The sequence below is a fragment of the Tachysurus vachellii genome, chromosome 14 (assembly GCF_030014155.1).
Source record: "Tachysurus vachellii isolate PV-2020 chromosome 14, HZAU_Pvac_v1, whole genome shotgun sequence".
Taxonomy (NCBI): domain Eukaryota; kingdom Metazoa; phylum Chordata; class Actinopteri; order Siluriformes; family Bagridae; genus Tachysurus; species Tachysurus vachellii.
Genome location: NC_083473.1, coordinates 5,561,905 through 5,581,375, shown reverse-complemented (window position 1 = coordinate 5,581,375; position 19,471 = coordinate 5,561,905). Strand labels below are relative to the sequence as shown.

The window sequence follows — 19,471 nt, the reverse complement described above, 5'->3', positions numbered from 1 at the left end:
AGAAAAAAAGACAAAAAGTTTTTGTTTTTAAACTGTCTCTTGCCCTGCACTGTCTTTTGTCTTGCAGTGTTTGTACAAGGCTGCACACATGCACCTTATTTTAATAAGCTTTTTTTATGTATGTATTTTTTTCCTAGCCCTAGTCCTGTGTTGTCTTAATGTAGCTCTGTGCCTTTATGTAGCACCAGGATCCTCGAGCAACATTGTTTCATTTACTGAGTACTGTTTCAGCTATATATGTTCAAAATGACCATAAATTACTCTACAGTTAGAAGTGGATATGTTGACAGATTTTGTTCAAAGCCTTAATGTGAAGCTGCTTTTATGAAGTAGATAGAATATAATACTTTATCTTTATTTAAACGGCTTAATTTAAAGGAAAGTCCCTTAACTATAAATTCAGAGAACATATTTCAACCTGCTGGTTTCAGTTCTTTATGTAACATGTCTGTAGTGACTTTTTTGCATTTATTTCCCATGCTTCAGTGATCTGGGAGTGTTTATAGTGCTGTGACTTTAACACTTCATGACTGAGAGCTGCTGCTACAGCAACTTCACCCACAGCTACCATGACTTTGATCCCCGTCTTCATCTGGACACTGATCCTCTGGACTCAAGGTCAGACACTGCTTCATATTTTATCTCTACAATCATCTGTTCATACTAATACACTTATTGTTTCTATTAGAATATTTCAGTTTCATGCTGCGTTATTGTGTATTTTTCAGAATGCAGAGGTCAAGTCACAGTAACTCAGACTCCTGCAGTGAAATCTGTTCTTCCAGGAGAAACAGTCACCATCAACTGTAGAACCAGTCAGGCAGTGTATAGTAATAACTACTTACACTGGTATCAGCAGAAACCTGGAGAAGCTCCTAAACTCCTGATTAAGCTCGCAAATCAGAGACAGTCAGGTTTTCCAGCTCGTTTCAGTGGCAGTGGATCTGGATCTGATTTCACTCTGACCATCAGTGGAGTCCAGACTGAAGATGCAGGAGATTACTACTGTCAGAGTTACCATTACATCAGTAGCACCGAGCTGTTCACACAGTGTTATAGAGTCGTACAAAAACCTCCCTCAGTCAGATTGTAGAGAGACTGAACTGCTGCAGCTGGGAGCGACTGCAGGTGCTGAGTTGGAGGATGTGATACGACACAATGACACTCTGTGGAGGAGAAGAACCACATCACACTAACTCACAACTCACATTAGAGATCTCTATATAATCATCACACCACACTGAACACAGTCCATTACGTTGTAGTTTTCTACTCTTACACATGAAAACATCAAGTATCTGATTATCACATTTATTTATCGTCTATTTCATGCCCCAAACTCCATCTAAACTATCATATACACAAACACTGGTTTTAATACAGTTCTGTTTGTTTACATGTTTTCCTGAATTTTGGCTTTTGCAGCAAAATCTCATCACATCACTTCCTGAAAACCAACAGTTCCACAACACACTCTTCATGATGTTCAGGTTTTCTGTTGTTCTGATATTTTCTTACTAATAAGTGCTACTTTTGTACTGATGTTTCTACACAATGACTCACTGTGGTGTTTGACATTAACTCCAGAGTTTCAGAAAACATTTCATTTAAAAAATCCATCCATCCATCTTCTACCGGGTCGCGGGGGCAGCAGTCTGAGCAGGGACACCCAGACTTCCCTCTCCCCAGACACTTCCTCCAGCTCCTCCGGGGGAATACCGAGGCGTTCCCAGGCCAGCCGAGAGACATAGTCCCTCCAGCGTGTCCTAGGTCTTCCCCGGGGCCTCCTCCCGGTTGGACATGCCCGGAACACCTCCCCAGGGAGGCGTCCAGGAGGCATCCGGAACAGATGCCCGAGCCACCTCAGCTGACTCCTCTCGATGTGGAGGAGCAGCGGCTCTACTCTGAGCTCCTCCCGAGTGACCGAGCTCCTCACCCTATCTCTATCAGCCACCTTGCGGAGGAAACTCATTTCGGCCGCCTGTATCCGGGATCTTGTCCTTTCGGTCATGACCCAAAGCTCATGACCATAGGTAAGGGTAGGAACGTAGATCGACTGGTAAATAGAGAGCTTCGCCTTGCGGCTCAGCTCTCTCTTCACCACAACAGACCGGTATATCGACCGCATCAATGCAGAAGATACACCGATCCGCCTGTCGATCTCCCGCTCCATCCTTCCCTCACTCGTGAACAAGACCCCAAGATACTTAAACTCCTCCACTTGAGGCAGGAGCTTTCCACCAACCCGAAGGGGACAAGCCACCCTTTTCCGGCTGAGAACCATGGCCTCGGACTTGGAGGTGCTGATTCTCATCCCTGCCGCTTCACACTCAGCTGCAAACCGTCCCAGTGCACGCCGAAGGTCCTGATTTGAAGAAGCCAACAGGACAACATCATCTGCAAAAAGCAGAGACGAAATCCCGTGGTCCCCAAACCGGACTCCCTCCGGCCCCTGACTGCGCCTAGAAATCCTGTCCATATAAATAATGAACAGGACCGGTGACTAAGGGCAGCCCTGCCGGAGTCCAACATGCACCGGGAACAAGTCTGACTTACTGCCGGCAATGCGAACCAAACTCCTGCTCCGGTCATATAGGGACCGAACAGCCCTTAGCAGAGGGCCCCGGACCCCATACTCCCAGAGCACCCCCCACAGATCACCACGAGGGACACAGTCGAATGCCTTCTCCAGATCCACAAAGCACATGTGGACTGGTTGGGCAAACTCCCATGAACCCTCCAGCAATCTGGTGAGGGTATAGAGATGGTCCAGTGTTCCACGACCGGGACGAAACCCACATTGTTCCTCCTGAATCCGAGGTTCGACTATCGGCCGAATTCTCCTCTCCAGTACCCTGGCATAGACTTTTCCGGGGAGGCTGAGGAGTGTGATCCCCCTGTAGTTGGAACACACCCTCCGGTCCCCCTTCTTAAACAGAGGGACCACCACCCCAGTCTGCCAGTCCAGAGGCACTGTCCCCAGCCGCCACGCGATGTTGCAGAGGCGTGTCAACCAAGACAGCCCCACAACATCCAGAGACTTGAGGTACTCAGGGCGGATCTCATCCACCCCCGGTGCCTTGCCACTGAGGAGCTTCTCAACCACCTCAGTGACCTCAGCTTGGGGGATCGATGAGTCCTCAACTGAGCCCTCTGCCTCTGCTTCCTCAGTGGAAGACATGTCGGTGGGGTTGAGGAGATCCTCGAAGTACTCCTTCCACCGTCCGAGAATGTCCCCAGTCGAAGTCAGCAGATTCCCACTCTCACTGTAAACAGTGTGAGCAGGGCACTGCTTCCCCTTCCTGAGGCGCCGGACGGTTTGCCAGAATTTCTTCGAGGCCAACCTATAGTCCTTCTCCATGGCCTCACCGAACTCTTCCCAGACCCGAGTTTTTGCCTCTGCAACCACCCGGGCTGAAGCTCGCTTGGCCCTCCGGTACCTATCAGCTACCTCCGGAGTCCCCCGAGCCAACCAGGCTCGATAGGACTCCTTCTTCAGCTTGACGGCATCCCTTACTTCCGGTGTCCACCACCGGGTTCGGGGATTGCCGCCACGACAGGCACCAGAGACCTTACGGCCACAGCTCCGCGCGGCCGCGTCGACAATGGAGGTGGAGAACATGGTCCACTCAGACTCAACGTCTCCAACCTCCCTCGGGATCTGGTTGAAGCTCTGCCGGAGGTGGGAGTTGAAGATCTCTCTGACCGGAGACTCTGCCAAACGTTCCCAGCGGACCCTCACAGTACGTTTGGGTCTGCCAAGTCTGTCCAACTTCCTCCCCGGCCATCGGATCCAACTCACCACCAGGTGGTGATCAGTTGACAGCTCCGCCCCTCTCTTTACCCGAGTGTCCAAGACATACGGCCGGAGGTCAGATGAAACAACCACAAAGTCGATCATCGACCTCCGACCTAGGGTGTCCTGATGCCATGTGTACTGATGGACACCCTTATGCTTGAACATGGTGTTCATTATGGACAAACTGTGACTAGCACAGAAGTCCAATAACAGAACACCACTCGGGTTCAGGTCGGGGGGGCCGTTCCTCCCAATCACGCCCCTCCAGGTGTCACTGTCGCTGCCCACGTGAGCGTTGAAGTCCCCCAGTAGAATGACGGAGTCCCCGGTCGGAGCACTTTCCAGCACCCCTCCCAGAGACTCCAAGAAGGTCGGGTACTCTACACTGCCATTTGGCCCGTAAGCACAAATAACAGTGAGAGACCTCTCCCCGACCCGAAGGCGTAGGGAAACGACCCTCTCGTTCACCGGGGTGAACTCCAACACATGGCTGCTGAGCTGGGGGGCTATGAGCAAGCCCACACCAGCCCGCCGCCTCTCACCGCGGGCAACTCCAGAGTAGTAGAGAGCCCAGCCTCTCTCAAGGAGTTGGGTTCCAGAGCCCAAGCCGTGCGTGGAGGTGAGCCCAACTATATCTAGTCGGTATCTCTCGACCTCCCGCACCAGCTCAGGCTCCTTCCCCCCCAGCGAGGTGACATTCCATGTCCCTAGAGCCAGATTCCGTGTCCGGGGATTGGATCGCCGAGGCTCCCGCCTTCGACTGCCACCCAATCCACATTGCACCAGCCCCTTACGGTTTCTCCTGCAGGTGGTGGGCCCACAGGAGATCGGCCCCACGTCACTCTTTCGGGCTGTGCCCGGCCGGGCCCCATGGGGTAAGACCCGGCCACCAGGCGCTCGCATGCGAGCCCCAACCCCGGGCCTGGCTCCAGGGTGGGGCCCCGGTTGCGCCATACCGGGCGACGTCACGGACCTTGTTTTATTCTTCTTCATAAAGGGCTCTTGAACCGCTCTTTGTCTGGCCTGTCACCCAGGACCTGTTTGCCTTGGGAGACCCTACCAGGGGCAAAAAGCCCCAGACAACATAGCTCCTAGGATCATTCAGGCACGCAAACCCCTCCACCACAATAAGGTGGCGGTTCAAGGAGGGGATTCATTTAAAAAAAAAAAAAAAAAAAAAAAAATCACATTTTCATTCATTTTTCATTCAATCACAACTAACATTAATAATAAAATGACACAGAATTATATGAAGACATGCAGCTGAGACTGATGTCCTTCTGTCCCAGACTAGACATAAGCTGAGATCCTTTCACACAAATGAACATCATTTACGTTCGCTGTGTTTTTTTGTAAATGAAACTTATCTTAGGGTTGTTACAATTACACTTACACTAGATTATTATCAGATTTTTTTTTTTTTTATTTTTTTTTTTTTTTTAATTTTAAAAAAAATTATGATAATAATCTAGTGTAAGTGTAATTGTAACAACCCTAAGATAAGTTTCATTTACAAACACAGCGAACATAAATGATGTTCATTTGTGTGAAAGGATCTCAGCTTATGTCTAGTCTGGGACAGAAGGACATCAGTCTCAGCTGCATGTCTTCATATAATTCTGTGTCATTTTATTATTAATGTTAGTTGTGATTTTTTTCTTGATTCCTGAAAAGTAAAAACAATCCCCTTTAAGACATTTCCTAGTAGCAGAGATTCCAAAACAGACAGCAAAATGTCTGATGTTCTTTTTCAGTAAGAGAGGTGATTTACTCTTAAAGATGTTTGATGGGTTTAGAGGAGGAGGTTTGAGACGCCACCTCTCATCTATTTACATTACATTTCTATCATGTTTAGTCAGTTCACTACAATCAGTCCACTACCTGCTGGTTTCAGTGGATCTCCAACAGTCCCATGTCTGAGTGCTGGACTTTCATGGTTTTGCTTTTTCAGGGCTTGGTGTATATCTGTTAGGTGAGGGTCAGTGTTGTAAATGTAAGTTAGGTGAGGGTCAGTGTCGTGAATGTAAGTTAGGTGAGGGTCAGTGGTGTAAATGTAAGTTAGGTGAGGGTCAGTGGTGTAAATGTAAGTTAGGTGAGGGTCAGTGGTGTGAATGTAAGTTAGGTGAGGGTCAGTGGTGTAAATGTAAGTTAGGTGAGGGTCAGTGGTGTAAATGTAAGTTAGGTGAGGGTCAGTGGTGTAAATGTAAGTTAGGTGAGGGTCAGTGGTGTAAATGTAAGTTAGGTGAGGGTCAGTGGTGTAAATGTAAGTTAGGTGAGGGTCAGTGGTGTAAATGTAAGTTAGGTGAGGGTCAGTGGTGTAAATGTAAGTTAGGTGAGGGTCAGTGGTGTAAATGTAAGTTAGGTGAGGGTCAGTGGTGTGAATGTGAAGGAAAAACATTAATATTCGGTTAGCAGAATGTTTCCTCTCCTGGGATATTTAATCTGATGCTCTGTGACTTCTAAGAAAGGTTTTTATATAAAGTTTCTGTAGATGTTCCTACAACATTGCAACCTTTTTACTTAGAAGATAGTTACACTTTCATGTTCTAATAGTATTGTGAAGCAATCCATTATTATATTCAATGTACTTTTTGAATGAGTTAGTTCTGGATCATTACAGATAACAAAGAATTTTACAAGAATTTTCAGTGAAAATTAACCTGCTGTAAGACTATTGTTCAAAACTAATGTCCCAATAACATTATGAAGTATTATTACAGAAGTAACATCAGTTAAATTTGCTATATTATTATTATTATTATTATTATTATTATTATTATTATTATTATTATTATTATTATTATTATCAGGTGTCTTTCTCATGAATAATCAGGTTCTACAGCAGATACTGAGACAGATTCCTTGGTGATTTGTGTATGATGTGTATAATCAACAATGTAAAACAGTCGTGTTTACTGATTCAAAAGCTTTTATTAATAATTCAAAGCAGGATGTTGCAGCGATCCACACACTTAACACATATTTAGGTGATAATTAAGAAGAAGAGTTAAAGTGAGGAGTGTGTGAGCTCACATGTTAATAAGACAAATGAAATGATGAGAGTGGATGATTTGAGCAGTAAAGGCCACATGTAGCACACAGTGAAGCAGTAGAAGGTGAGCTGAGTAAAGTGTGTGTTAGCTCACAGCTCTGAGCACTGCTCTGTGTTCACTGTGCTCACCACAGTAGGTTGGTTGTCTTTGGAGGCCTCACAGGTCACCACCTTGTTCCTCCACTGATCCGGGTGGAGGCTCAGCGTGCTGCTCCAGCTGTAGAGGCCGTCCGCGTTCAGAACGGAGGCGCTGCGGCTCTCCCCCGAGCTCCAGCTGTTGCCGTCAACCTTCCAGCTCAACTTCCAGTCCGAGGGGAAGCCCTTGTAGGCCACACACACGAGTGTGACCTTCTCCTGCTGCAGCTCCGCACTGGAGGGGGGCAGCACAGTCACACTGGGCTGGGTGTCACCTACACACACACACACACACACACACACACACACACACACACACACAGAGGTGAGACAGGAATGGACAGCTGTCAGTCACTCAGGCTTTGTTTCAGCTCACTGTGTGTGTTTCACTTCCCTTTATATCTTACAGAGCAGAACTGAGATCAGTGGAGCATCACAAACGTTTCACATTCAATTCAAATAATTTTACATTTTACAGCTATAATGATTTATATTATTGTGAACAGTGAAAATTTTAAAATATTTATACTATATATTCAATAAGAAATATTTAATAGATATTATAAATTATATCTAAAACATTTTTAAATGACATCATATTTATTATTAAAATAAATTGCTTCTAGTCTTCAGGACATCTGTTTATAGAGTCACAGTCTCTGAGATATTAAATGTAACTAGAATAATTCAGTGAAACTCTGTTACAGTCATTTGCACAAACAATTATATAAATGTTATTTCAGTTAGAACGAGCTATTATCACTAAAGTCAGACACATTTTATAAAACTTCTAAAATAAGAGAAATTTGAGAAACAAAATGATTTTATACAAACATCACATTCCCTAAAAGTGAATTTGAAGAAAAAGTCGCTATAAACTATATATTTTACACATTTTAACATGAATCTGAACACACTCCATTTCAGTCATTAATCTGAACACACTCCATTTCAGTCATTAATCTGAACACACTCCATTTCAGTCATTAATCTGAACACACTCCATTTCAGTCATTAATCTGAACACACTCCATTTCAGTCATTAATCTGAACACACTCCATTTCAGTCATTAATCTGAACACACTCCATTTCAGTCATTAATCTAAACACACTCCATTTCAGTCATTAATCTGAACACACTCCATTTCAGTCATTAATCTGAACACACTCCATTTCAGTCATTAATCTGAACACACTCCATTTCAGTCATTAGTAAACAGGTTACTTACGGCCCACAGACAGTTTTGTTCCTCCACCAAAAGTCCACCACAGTGATACATTCCTATGAAGCCGTCGTACAAAAACCTCTGTCACACTACAGTGAACACAAACACACACACACACACACACCCACTCACACACACACACACACACACACACACACACAGTTCAGTAATTGTTGTTATATTTACAGAACACAACTGTAGGATTAAAGATTTCTTCATTATTTAGTTTACTTTGTCTCTCTGCTGTTTAAACTCAGTGATGTTTCAGTAAAAACGTCTGACTCTGGAGCACAGTGTACTGTACACACTGCAGAAGACTGGAGGAGAAATAACACTGAATGATGGATTAGTGATGAGATTCATCTCTACAGTCAGAAACACAATATACATGACACATAAAGATAGTAAAGGATAACTTTTTAATGCTGCTCACTTCTACATCTCCAAATACAAATCCACACAATAACTTTGTAGTAGTGTGAGAATGACAGTAAGATTGGGGGAATGTGGTAAAGGTGTTTCCATACTTAGAGGACACTTTGCATTGGCAGCACATGCTTCAGTGATCTGGGAGTGTTTATAGTGCTGTGACTTTAACACTTCATGACTGAGAGCTGCTGCTACAGCAACTTCACCCACAGCTACCATGACTTTGATCCCCGTCTTCATCTGGACACTGATCCTCTGGACTCAAGGTCAGACACTGCTTCATATTTTATCTCTACAATCATCTGTTCATACTAATACACTTATTGTTTCTATTAGAATATTTCAGTTTCATGCTGCGTTATTGTGTATTTTTCAGAATGCAGAGGTCAAGTCACAGTAATTCAGACTCCTGCAGTGAAATATGTTCTTCCAGGAGAAAGATAACACAAGCATCTTCAAAGGGAACACCCCTGGCCAAGGCACTGGATATGGCAATACCCCTAGCGGAGTTAGTCCTGATGCCGAGAGGCGAGGCAAGACCGCGCACCTCATAGGCCTGAGCAAGTGGCCTCCACTACCCAGTACAACAGGCGCTGCTTGGAAACTGGATTACCCTTATTCCGGCCCAGGACAGACAAAAAGGGCGGAGGAGTTACTCCACGAGCTAGAGCGGTGGACATAAGTCCTCAAGGCCCTCAGTGGGCAAAGCAAATGCAGCCTCTCCTGTTCCGCCGACTCATGGGGCGGGGGACAGTAGGCCAGCAGTATGACTGGACAGCCAGCCATCCTGGGCACCTTAGGGACATATCCTGCCCCAGGGTGCAGAATAGCCTTGGCCATGCCAGGGGAAAATTCTAGGCAGGCGGGGGCGATCGACAAAGCCTGCAAATCCCCCACTCTCTCTAGAGAGGCCAAGGCTAGGAGCAGAGCCAACTTCAGGGTCAGAAAAACGTCTCAGAGGCTGACTACATGGGCTCAAAGGGGGCTTCCAGCAGCCCCTCCAGGACCACAGAGAGGTCCCAGGAAGAAAGGCGCAGTCTGCAGGAATGCCTCAGCTGCCTGACACCACACAGAAAGCGAGAGACCAGAGGGTGCCTACCCAAGGAGGCCCTGAGGTCAGGCTCATGATTCGCAGTGATGGCGGCCACGTACACCTTCAAAGTAGAGGGGGACAGGCCCCGAGAAAAGCAAGACTGCAGGAACTCCAGCACTGTACCGACCAGGCAGTGAACTGGATCCTGACAGTGTTCATCACCAGAGGCGAAAAAGCCTCCACTTCAGAGCATATAGCTTCCTAATGGCGGGAGCCCTAGCATTCAGTAGAGACTCAGTCACCTCAGATGAGAGGGCTGCCTCTAGGAACTGGTCCCCCTCGGGGGCCAGACCCGAAGCTTCCCCATCTTGGGGCGGGGGTATAGGATTACCCCTGCCCCTGAGAGAGGAGATCCTCCCTGACGGGAACCTCCTTGGAGTGCTGTTCAGGAGGGAGGCTAGGACCATGAATCAAACTGGAGAGGGCCATCGAGGGGCAAATAGGAGTAGGTCGTGGCAAACTCTGGCTAGGACTTGCGGGAGCAGAGCTACCGGGGGGAAGGTGTACGGACGAGCCTCGGCCACCAGTACGGACGGAGCCACTCGTCCATACCAATTTCGCTCCACCGTGTGGGGGTGGAGACGTCACTCCCCGGGCCTCAGCACCTGCCTCGACAGAATGTCTGCCTCCCGATTTACATTCCCTGGGATGAAAATCGCTCTTCACGAAAGGAACCTGGTCTCTGCTCAGAGCAGAATCTGCTGTGCCAACCTGAAACGGGGGCACAAACGCAGACCTCCCTGAAGATTGATATGGGGAACCACTGCAGTGCCTTCTGTCCGTACTAAGACATGGCAGCCCCTGAGGTGTGGAAGGAAGTGTTAGAAACACAGCCCTCATCTCCAGGCAGTTTATGTGCCACAAGAGATAAGGGCCCTCCCATAGACCCTGGGCAGGACGGCCATCCTAGGCCGCTCCCCAGCCCGAAAGTGAGGCGTCCATCGAAAGAGTCCTGCGACAGTGACACGCCCCTAGAGTGGGACCCAAGGCCAGAAACCGGGGTCGTACCACATAAGAAGGGTACGAAGCCCACAGCGCATAACCCTTATAACCCTCAGGGGATGTCTGCGAGGATGAAAGCCCGAACCCCTGAGCCAGAGCTGGAGTGGCCTCATGTGAAGCAGACCCAAAGGGATAATGTTGACTGCTTCCAACATGAGGCCGAGCACCCTTTGCGCCTCGGCAACAGAGAGGCCTTGGCCTAGCCAAATAGCTTTCACTGCTGGCAAGATGGAAGCCACCCAAGCGGGAGACAGATGTGCCCGCATCGTGGGGGAGTCCCAAACTAGCCCCAGAAAGGTGGTTCTCTAAAAAGGAGAAAGCACACACTAATCTGGGTCCAATCTGAGGTCTAGAGACCTCATATGGGCAAGCACAGAATCTCAATGACTGGCCGCCATAGCCTTCGACTGCGCCAGAATGAGCCAGTCGACCAGGTAATTCAGTACATTGATGCCCCGGAGACAAAACAGTGCCCGGGTAGCGTCCATGCACCTTGTTGACGTGCGTGGTGAAAAGGGCTAGGCCAAAAGGAAGAACACAAGAACACCTGAGGAACTTCCTGGGCTCTGGTAGGACACCTGTGCGAAAATAAGCGTCCACAAGGTCGATCGTCACCAATCAGTCTTTGGACCTGATCTGGGACACGATAACCTTGAGCGTAAGCATCCCGAACTTGTACGTCTTCAGAGTACAGTTCAGAGCCCGGAGGTCCAAATTGGACACAGCCCCCGTCCTTCTTGGGGACAACAAAATATCAGCTGTAGAAGCCGGAGTCCCGCTCTGGGAGGGTAAAAAGCTCTAAGGCCCCTTTCCTCAGGAGTGAGAGACGTTCCTCTTGGAGCACCGCCTGGTGCCTGCCAACAATCGTGGGCAGCACACCTTGGAAGGCGCGGAGGACGGGAGGAGAACCGGATGCTGTAGCCTTTTCCTACAGTATCCAGAACCCACTGAGACACACCTGGCAGAAGGTTCCAGGCTGCCTGGCTGTCTGATAGTGGTGTCAACCTCGTGCAGACCTCCCGAGTGCCCTGAAACTGGCAGGTGCCAACGCAGGGAGCTCTGTGCAAGGAAGAGGAGCGGGCACAGACCCTACTGCTCCCCGAAGCGGCGGGGCAGGCAGTAGAGGGGGCCTTCCTGAATAGGATGCTCCTAGGAACCCCAGCCCTCGAGCATCAGGGCTCCTTTGTAGCCTGCCTGGCCGAGATGACGGACCTAAGGTCCCCTCTTACCTGAAGGGACTGAGCCCGGGTATACCGACCGGCCTCCCTAGTCTTAGACCTGGGGGCAGGGGCACCCACACTAACCCTTTTTACTGCCCTGAGTGAGCTAAGAGGAGGTTGAGTGCAGCTGGAATATGGCCCAGGCTGCTCGCCGCGGCGGGGGAGAAACTCTCTGAACGCTGCCGACTGGCATCTTGCCTCCTGATACTCACTGATACTCACTTGCCTCCACAAAGTACTCACTGCGTCACCAAACAAGCCCTGAGGTGAAACCAGGGCGTCCAGGAGAGAGGACTTATCCTCATCTTTGATGTCAGTTAAAGTGAGCCGCAGGTGCCTCTCCGTGGCAACAAGCGCAGCCATTGAACGGCCTATGGTGCGGGCCGTCTGCTTTGTGCCACGGAGCGCAATGTCAGTGGCTCGGCGGAGCTCAGACACCACCTGAGGTTCTAATCCCTCGCCACTGTGGAGGTCTGTAAGCAGGTCAGCTTGGTAGGCCTGCAAAACCGCCATGGTGTGCAGGGCCGCACATGCTTGGCCTGTTGCCGCATAGGCCTTACCCACAAGGGCTGAAGTGGTTCTACATGGCTTGGATGGATGGGCAAGCTTCCCCCATGCGGTTGATGTAGGTGAAAGATAGCCCGCAAGCGTCTCTTCAATCCTAGGCATCGCCCCATACCCATGGCTTTCAAGCCCTATAATGGCTGAAAAGTCAGATATGGCAGGGGAAAAAACACGCGCTGAAAATGGACTTTTCCACGACCTCGACACCTCAGCATGGAGGTCTGTGAAAAATGGCAGCCGCCTGCGTGAAGGTGGCCTGTGGCCTGAACTCAGAAAGTGGTCGTCTAGCTTAGAATGGACGACACTAACTTCCTCTTCCGGCCAATCTAATTTTAATCTAGACACAGCGCGCTTCACCGCCTCAAGGAGCTCCTCGAACGCAGCTGATTTTGTCGGCTGTTCGGAGGGGGGAAGCTCCTCCACGCCCACATCAAGCTCCTCAGAGCTCGACATGGAAAGCGGCATGCTCACTTCCGGGTCGGGAGAAATCGCAGCGCGAGCTCCTGAAACCGAAACCGAGCGAAGGGAGTTAGGGGAGAGGGAAAGAGAAAGGGAACCCGTCTCTTGCTCCGTTTCCGCTAACTCAGCTAGGCAGGATCGGAGAATACGCCGAGGGAATCCCTCACAATGCACGCAGCCGGCTCCCTCGAGCGCCGACCACGCATGCTCTTCTCCCAAACAAACAACGCAAAGAGAGTATGTGTCGTCCCCCATGATAAAGCGGGGGCACGGATGCACGCATCTCTTAAAATGCTTAGCTTGCAAAATAATATTTTTCCTCGCCTAGCTTTCCCTAAAATATATATTTTTCTCTCCCTGTACTAGACAGACGGGACAAACAATTGACACACATACACAGAGCGCTTCCTGAAGACAAAGAAGCTGGAGTAGTGTGACGTAGATGCCCTTATATGTCCTTCCCGAGCCATTAAAATGGCGTGTGTGCACACAGAGCTTCAGACACAACTTCCTCACAGAAGCGTTCCCATAGCGTCAGCACGGAGGCAGCGTTGAGTTCCCTCAAAAGGGAACAGCATATACAAAAGCACTAACAGTGTGCAAAACAGCATGTTAACAGTTTGATATGATGGTGCTGTAGACATGGATGTAAATTGGATATTTTGTGTGGGTCATTGCAGTCCAAACAGTTGATTGTGTGTGTGTGTGTGTGTGTGTGTGTGTGTTCTGCTCGGAACTGTTCAGTTCAGTTATTGAGGCGTCTGATGGCTTGTGGAAAGAAATTGTTACATTGTCTGGTCGTGAGGGCCGAATGCTACAGTACCTTTTTCCAGATGGCAGGAGGGTGAAGAGTGTGTGTGAGGGGTGTGTGTTGTTATCCACAATGCTGTTGGCCTTGCGGATGCAGCATAAATGTCCATGATAGAGGGAAGAGAGACTCCAATGATCTTCTCAGCTGTCCTCACTATCCGCTGCAGGGTCTTGCGATCCGAGATGGTGCAGTTCCCAAACCAGACAGTGATGCAGCTGCTCAGGATGCTCTCAATGGTCCCTCTGTAAAAAGTAGTCAGGATGGGGGGAGGGAGATGGGCTTTTCTCAGACTCTGTAAGAAGTAGAGATGCTCCTAGGCTTTCTTGGTGATAGAGCTGGTGTTAAGTGACCAGGTGAAGTTCTCCACTAGATGAACACCAAAATATTTGGTGCTCTTGACGATCTCTACATGTGATCTCTACATTTGATTACAATAAAGAACTAGGCTGTAACACTACAACATAGAAACAATCTACATATAATTGTATACATTATGCCCATTTCTGTATATGTGGTTTAATGCTCCTTCTCTTAAAAGGAAGCATAATTGGTCAAAATTGGTGTCTGACTGGCCACCCTGCATTGTAGCTCAGAGATATGAAGAATTCAGAAAATCGATGTCACATTTATGGCGCAAACAGAATTTATTGCAGTTATTTTAATGTTGTTGCAGACCTCTGGGTTGATATTAATCCTGCTTGATATTTTTCAACAACGAGATCATTTACCTGTTTTTATAAACTTTGGTTATAGAAATTCTTTAGTAACAGCTATACATTATATGGCTTTAATCAATATACATGACAGGTGTATAGTAACTAGCACTTTATATGAGCTTGAATGTGACTGGTTGATTCTGAAAGCTTCTGAAGTTTGTGTGTGTGTGTGTGTGTGTGTGTTTTCTCCCAGTGCCTCAGGGGTTTCCTCCGGGTACTCCGGTTTCCTCCCCGGGTCCAAAGACATGCATGGTAGGTTGATTGGCATCTCTGGAACATTGTCCGTATTGCGTGAGTGAATGAGTGTGTGTGTGCCCTGCGATGGGTTGGCACTCCGTCCAGGGTGTACTCCCCGTGACCCGAGGTAGTTCAGATAAGCGGTAGAAGATGAATGAGTGAATGAAATTCCTCTGCCTCGAAGCCTCTTTTAATTCATTTTAAAGCTCACTTCATGTTCTTGTGCAATTATTTTGTGTGTGTGTGGGCGTGTGTGTGTGTGACAACGCGCTTACGTAAAAGCGGAAGGAGACACGAGGAGTTAGCAGTCTTTTGATTTGAGGGCGCGGGCAGGCTGAAAAATGGAAGGGCGCGATAACAATGTCAATGGGCAAAGAGAAGAAACAAACAGGAGAAAACGACAGAAAATGTCCAAGGTTTGGGACACAATCAGCGTCTGTTTTCAGCAGCAGGAAACATTGCTTCAAAGCGCAGGGCAAGCCTCAGTTCTGAGCATGTTGATACTTTTTTTCGTTGCAATCACATACTCCTTTAAATACTTTTAAAGCACACATGTTGAGAGAGAGAGAGACTTTTACATTCTGATTAATATATACAGTATATGCTTAAAGCACTCGGTGTGAAACCATGCATGGCCTCTAGGTCCATGTTTTTTGCCTCTTAAATACCACAAAGCATTCCAAATTAGACAGTAAAGGTTTGTTATGCCTGAGCTGTAGATTTAGAATCTTTTAGTTCTGAAAGTTAAGTTGCATGACTTAAAGGCAGTATTTTTGAATTATTATTACTATTTGTTTTAAAGTATGCCTTAGTTTTGATACTTTTATAATTTATTTTTTTGTTTTCGCATCTCAGAAAAGGGTTCATTTAAAACCCAGAATGTATGACATTTAAATGTACTTAATTCTTCTCAGTCAACTTTGTCATTGTTCACAGTACAAGTACAGACAGAGAAACAATGAGTATCTAAATGTTTATTTTTGATAGAAAATATTGTTGTATGCATTGCATACTATGCATTTAAAAAATAAAAGTTAATTTTTCTAAAAAAGGAAACCAATTAGTTATTCATTTTAAGAGACCCGTCTTATTTTCCCTTGTATATTTAATACAAAAATACATTTTATCAGATTACTTGAATAATCGATGAAATTTTTGGTAGAATAATCAATTACTAAAATATTCGATAGCTACAGCCCTAATTATAAGTCTACAAAAATATACTTGAATAGTTCAACTTCAAGTATGATTAGATTAAGAATATCTTGAGTTAGTTTTTCATATTTCTGCAGGTTTTATATTTCAAACAATGTTACTGTACTGTATCAGGTTTGTTTGTTATATTACAGTTTTACTTATGTTTACAAAACACTGAACATATTTTAAAACACTTTATTCACCAGAAGGTGAACAGCTACAGTAGTTAACTTCCTAGCACTAAACTTGCACTAAATTCTCAGGTTTCTCTATGTTTATATTTAACACTTTGCACTATTTTATTACACTTTATTAAGCATTTCTTACATTTTCTTTCATTTTGCACCTTAAATGTTAAGAGATAATTGTTAAGTGTACATTGTGACTTTAGACTTATGTTTACATTTTATTTATTTGAGTTTTCCTGGTTGTTGACATTTCTGTCTTAATAACTGAGGGGATTTTGATCAGAGGAAGGTTAAGTTTAAAATAAAAATGTTTAAATGTAATATATTTTTCTCCTGGTCCTTATTTTAAATGGGCCATAAAAAAAGTTCAATAATTATCGATATCGACCGATATGAAACACTGATATCGTGATACAGTTGTTGGCCATATCGCCCAGCCCTAAGTGAGACTCAACCTTGTCATCTCCAAATTCATAGTACTGTAGATTCTTTTTTTTTTTTTTTTGTAAAATTGTTTAATTAGACTTTTGGTTCTGTGCAAATTTGCTCCGCTGTATTCTTTTTCTTTTTCTTCTTACAAACAGCAGTCAGATTAAACCCCAGTTTAATCTGACTGCTGAGCACATCACTCCAGTCCTCAGGTCCTTACACTTGCTTCCAGTTACATTTAGAATAGATTTTAAAGTATTGTTACTCGTTTATAAATCACTTCATGGCTTAGGACCGAAATACATTACAGATATGCTAACTGAATATAAACCAAGCAGACTACTGAGATCATTAGGATCAGGTCAGTTAGAGATACCAAGGGTTCACTCAAAACAAGGTGCGTCAGCATTTACTTATTATGCCACCTATAGCTGGAATCAGCTTCCAGAAGAGATCAGATGTGCTTCAACAGTAGACACTTTTAAATCAAGACTAAAAACACATCTGTTTAACGCTGCATTTACTAAATGATCACTGTGCTGCTTCACACTGACTGCACTTTTTATCCTAATCACTTTTACTCCTGTTTTATTATTTTTAACATATTTTAAACTGTTTTTATTGAAATCACATTTATTTTATTTAATTGCTTTTTGTTTTTTTTATGATTTTATCGTATGTCTTATTTTTACATATATATTTTTTTCTCTCTTATAAACTGTTTTCTAATTTCTATGTAAAGCACTTTGAATGACCTCTGTGTATGAAATGTGCTATACAAATAAACTTGCCTTGCCTTGCCTTGCCCAGTTTGAGAAAAGCATTGTTGCTTCCAGTGTGTTGTGTTCTTTATTACACCCCGTCACAAACTGATATCCAATTATTAATACTAATAACAGCAAGGATTACAGAAATAATGTACTTACGGGTTTTTTTAAGCCTGAATGATATTTCACCTAAATCAGTAATTCCTGATAGAATAATAATAACACCTTTTCACTTTATTGACTGTAGTGAAGAATAATTCACAAAAAATAATTAGAAATGCTGCATTTTGCTTCAATATACTTTATTTTTTGTATAAAGTTGCATTTTCCACACAATAACTCTGTGGTAGTGTGAGAATGACAGTAAGATTGGGGGAATGTGGTAAAGGTGTTTCCATACTTAGAGGACACTTTGCATTGGCAGCACATGCTTCAGTGATCTGGGAGTGTTTATAGTGCTGTGACTTTAACACTTCATGACTGAGAGCTGCTGCTACAGCAACTTCACCCACAGCTACCATGACTTTGATCCCCGTCTTCATCTGGACACTGATCCTCTGGACTCAAGGTCAGACACTGCTTCATATTTTATCTCTACAATCATCTGTTCATACTAATACACTTATTGTTTCTATTAGAATATTTCAGTTTCATGCTGTGTTATTGTGTATTTTTCAGAATGGAGAGGTCAAGTCACAGTAACTCAGACTCCTGCAGTGAAATCTGTTCTTCCAGGAGAAACAGTCACCATCAACTGTAGAACTAATCCGGCAGTGTATAGTAACTCTGCTGGTCACTACTTACACTGGTATCAGCAGAAACCTGGAGAAGCTCCTAAACTCCTGATTAAGCTCGCAAATCAGAGACAGTCAGGTTTTCCAGCTCGTTTCAGTGGCAGTGGATCTGGATCTGATTTCACTCTGACCATCAGTGGAGTCCAGACTGAAGATGCAGGAGATTACTACTGTCAGAGTGGGCACAGCATCACTGGCTACTGGTTCACACAGTGTTATAGAGTCGTACAAAAACCTCCCTCAGTCAGATTGTAGAGAGACTGAACTGCTGCAGCTGGGAGCGACTGCAGGTGCTGAGTTGGAGGATGTGATACGACACAATGACACTCTGTGGAGGAGAAGAACCACATCACACTAACTCAAGATCACTCAATAATCATGAATATATGAATGTTGAGTTTTTATTATGTTATTTTCCATCAAATAAATTCAAAACTGACAGATTTAGGTTTAGACCTGAAGGTCTTTATCTGCCAACTTAAATAACCAAATATGATTACTGGCTTTGAAGTATATACAATATCAGTGATATAAGTGCTCACTTATTTACATTCCTTCTCCACTTTCGGCTTTTCCATTAGCGGTAGCCACAGCGAATCATCTGTTCCACTTAACTCAATCCTTGGTAATCCATGAATTACCTTTATTTCCTCTTTCAACACATCCATATATCTCCTCATTGGCCTTAATCTTGACCTCTTACCTGGCAGCTTAATCTCCAACATCCTTCTACAAATATAACCATCTCCATCCTCTGTAGATGTCCAAACCATCTCAATCTAGTCTCTCTGACCTTGTCCCCAAAACAGCCAACCTGAGCTGTCCCTCTGATGTGCTCGTCCCTAATCCTGTCCATCCTCGTCACTCCTAAACAGAACCTCAACATCCTCATCTCTGCCTGGTGTCTTTTCCTCACTGCGACAATCTCTAACCCATATAGCAGAGCCGGTCTCACTACTGTCTTGTACACCTTTCCTTTGATTCTTGCTGACACTCTTCTGTCACACAAACACTCCTGACACTTTTCTCCACCCACTCTAACCCGCTGTACTCGACTCTTCACCTCTTTTACAAACTCCCGGCCACACTGGACATTTGACTTTAAATACTTAAACTCCTGCACCTTCTTGTCCTCAGACCCCTGTATCCTCACTTTTCTTTTTCCCTCCCTCTCGTTCTGTCTTACTACGACTGACTTTAATTCCTCTTCTTTACAAAGCAGACCTTCACATTTCCAGGTGTTCTTCCACCTGCTCCATACTCTCACTACAGATAACAATGTCACCCACAAACATCACTGTCCATAATGATTCCTGTCTGACTTCATCTGTCAAACTGTCCATCAACATAAC

The 19,471-nt window shown here is 45.4% G+C and overlaps 2 pseudogenes and 1 gene segment (V, D, J or C); 2 read left to right on the top strand and 1 right to left on the bottom strand.

The window, feature by feature from the left end:
• Positions 1–19,471, bottom strand: part of LOC132856622 (immunoglobulin kappa constant-like) — a 135,162-nt gene that overhangs the window by 110,056 nt on the left and 5,635 nt on the right.
• On the top strand, positions 527–1,185 carry LOC132856954 (probable non-functional immunoglobulin kappa variable 6D-41; annotated as a pseudogene).
• Positions 17,802–18,374, top strand: LOC132857279 (probable non-functional immunoglobulin kappa variable 6D-41; annotated as a pseudogene).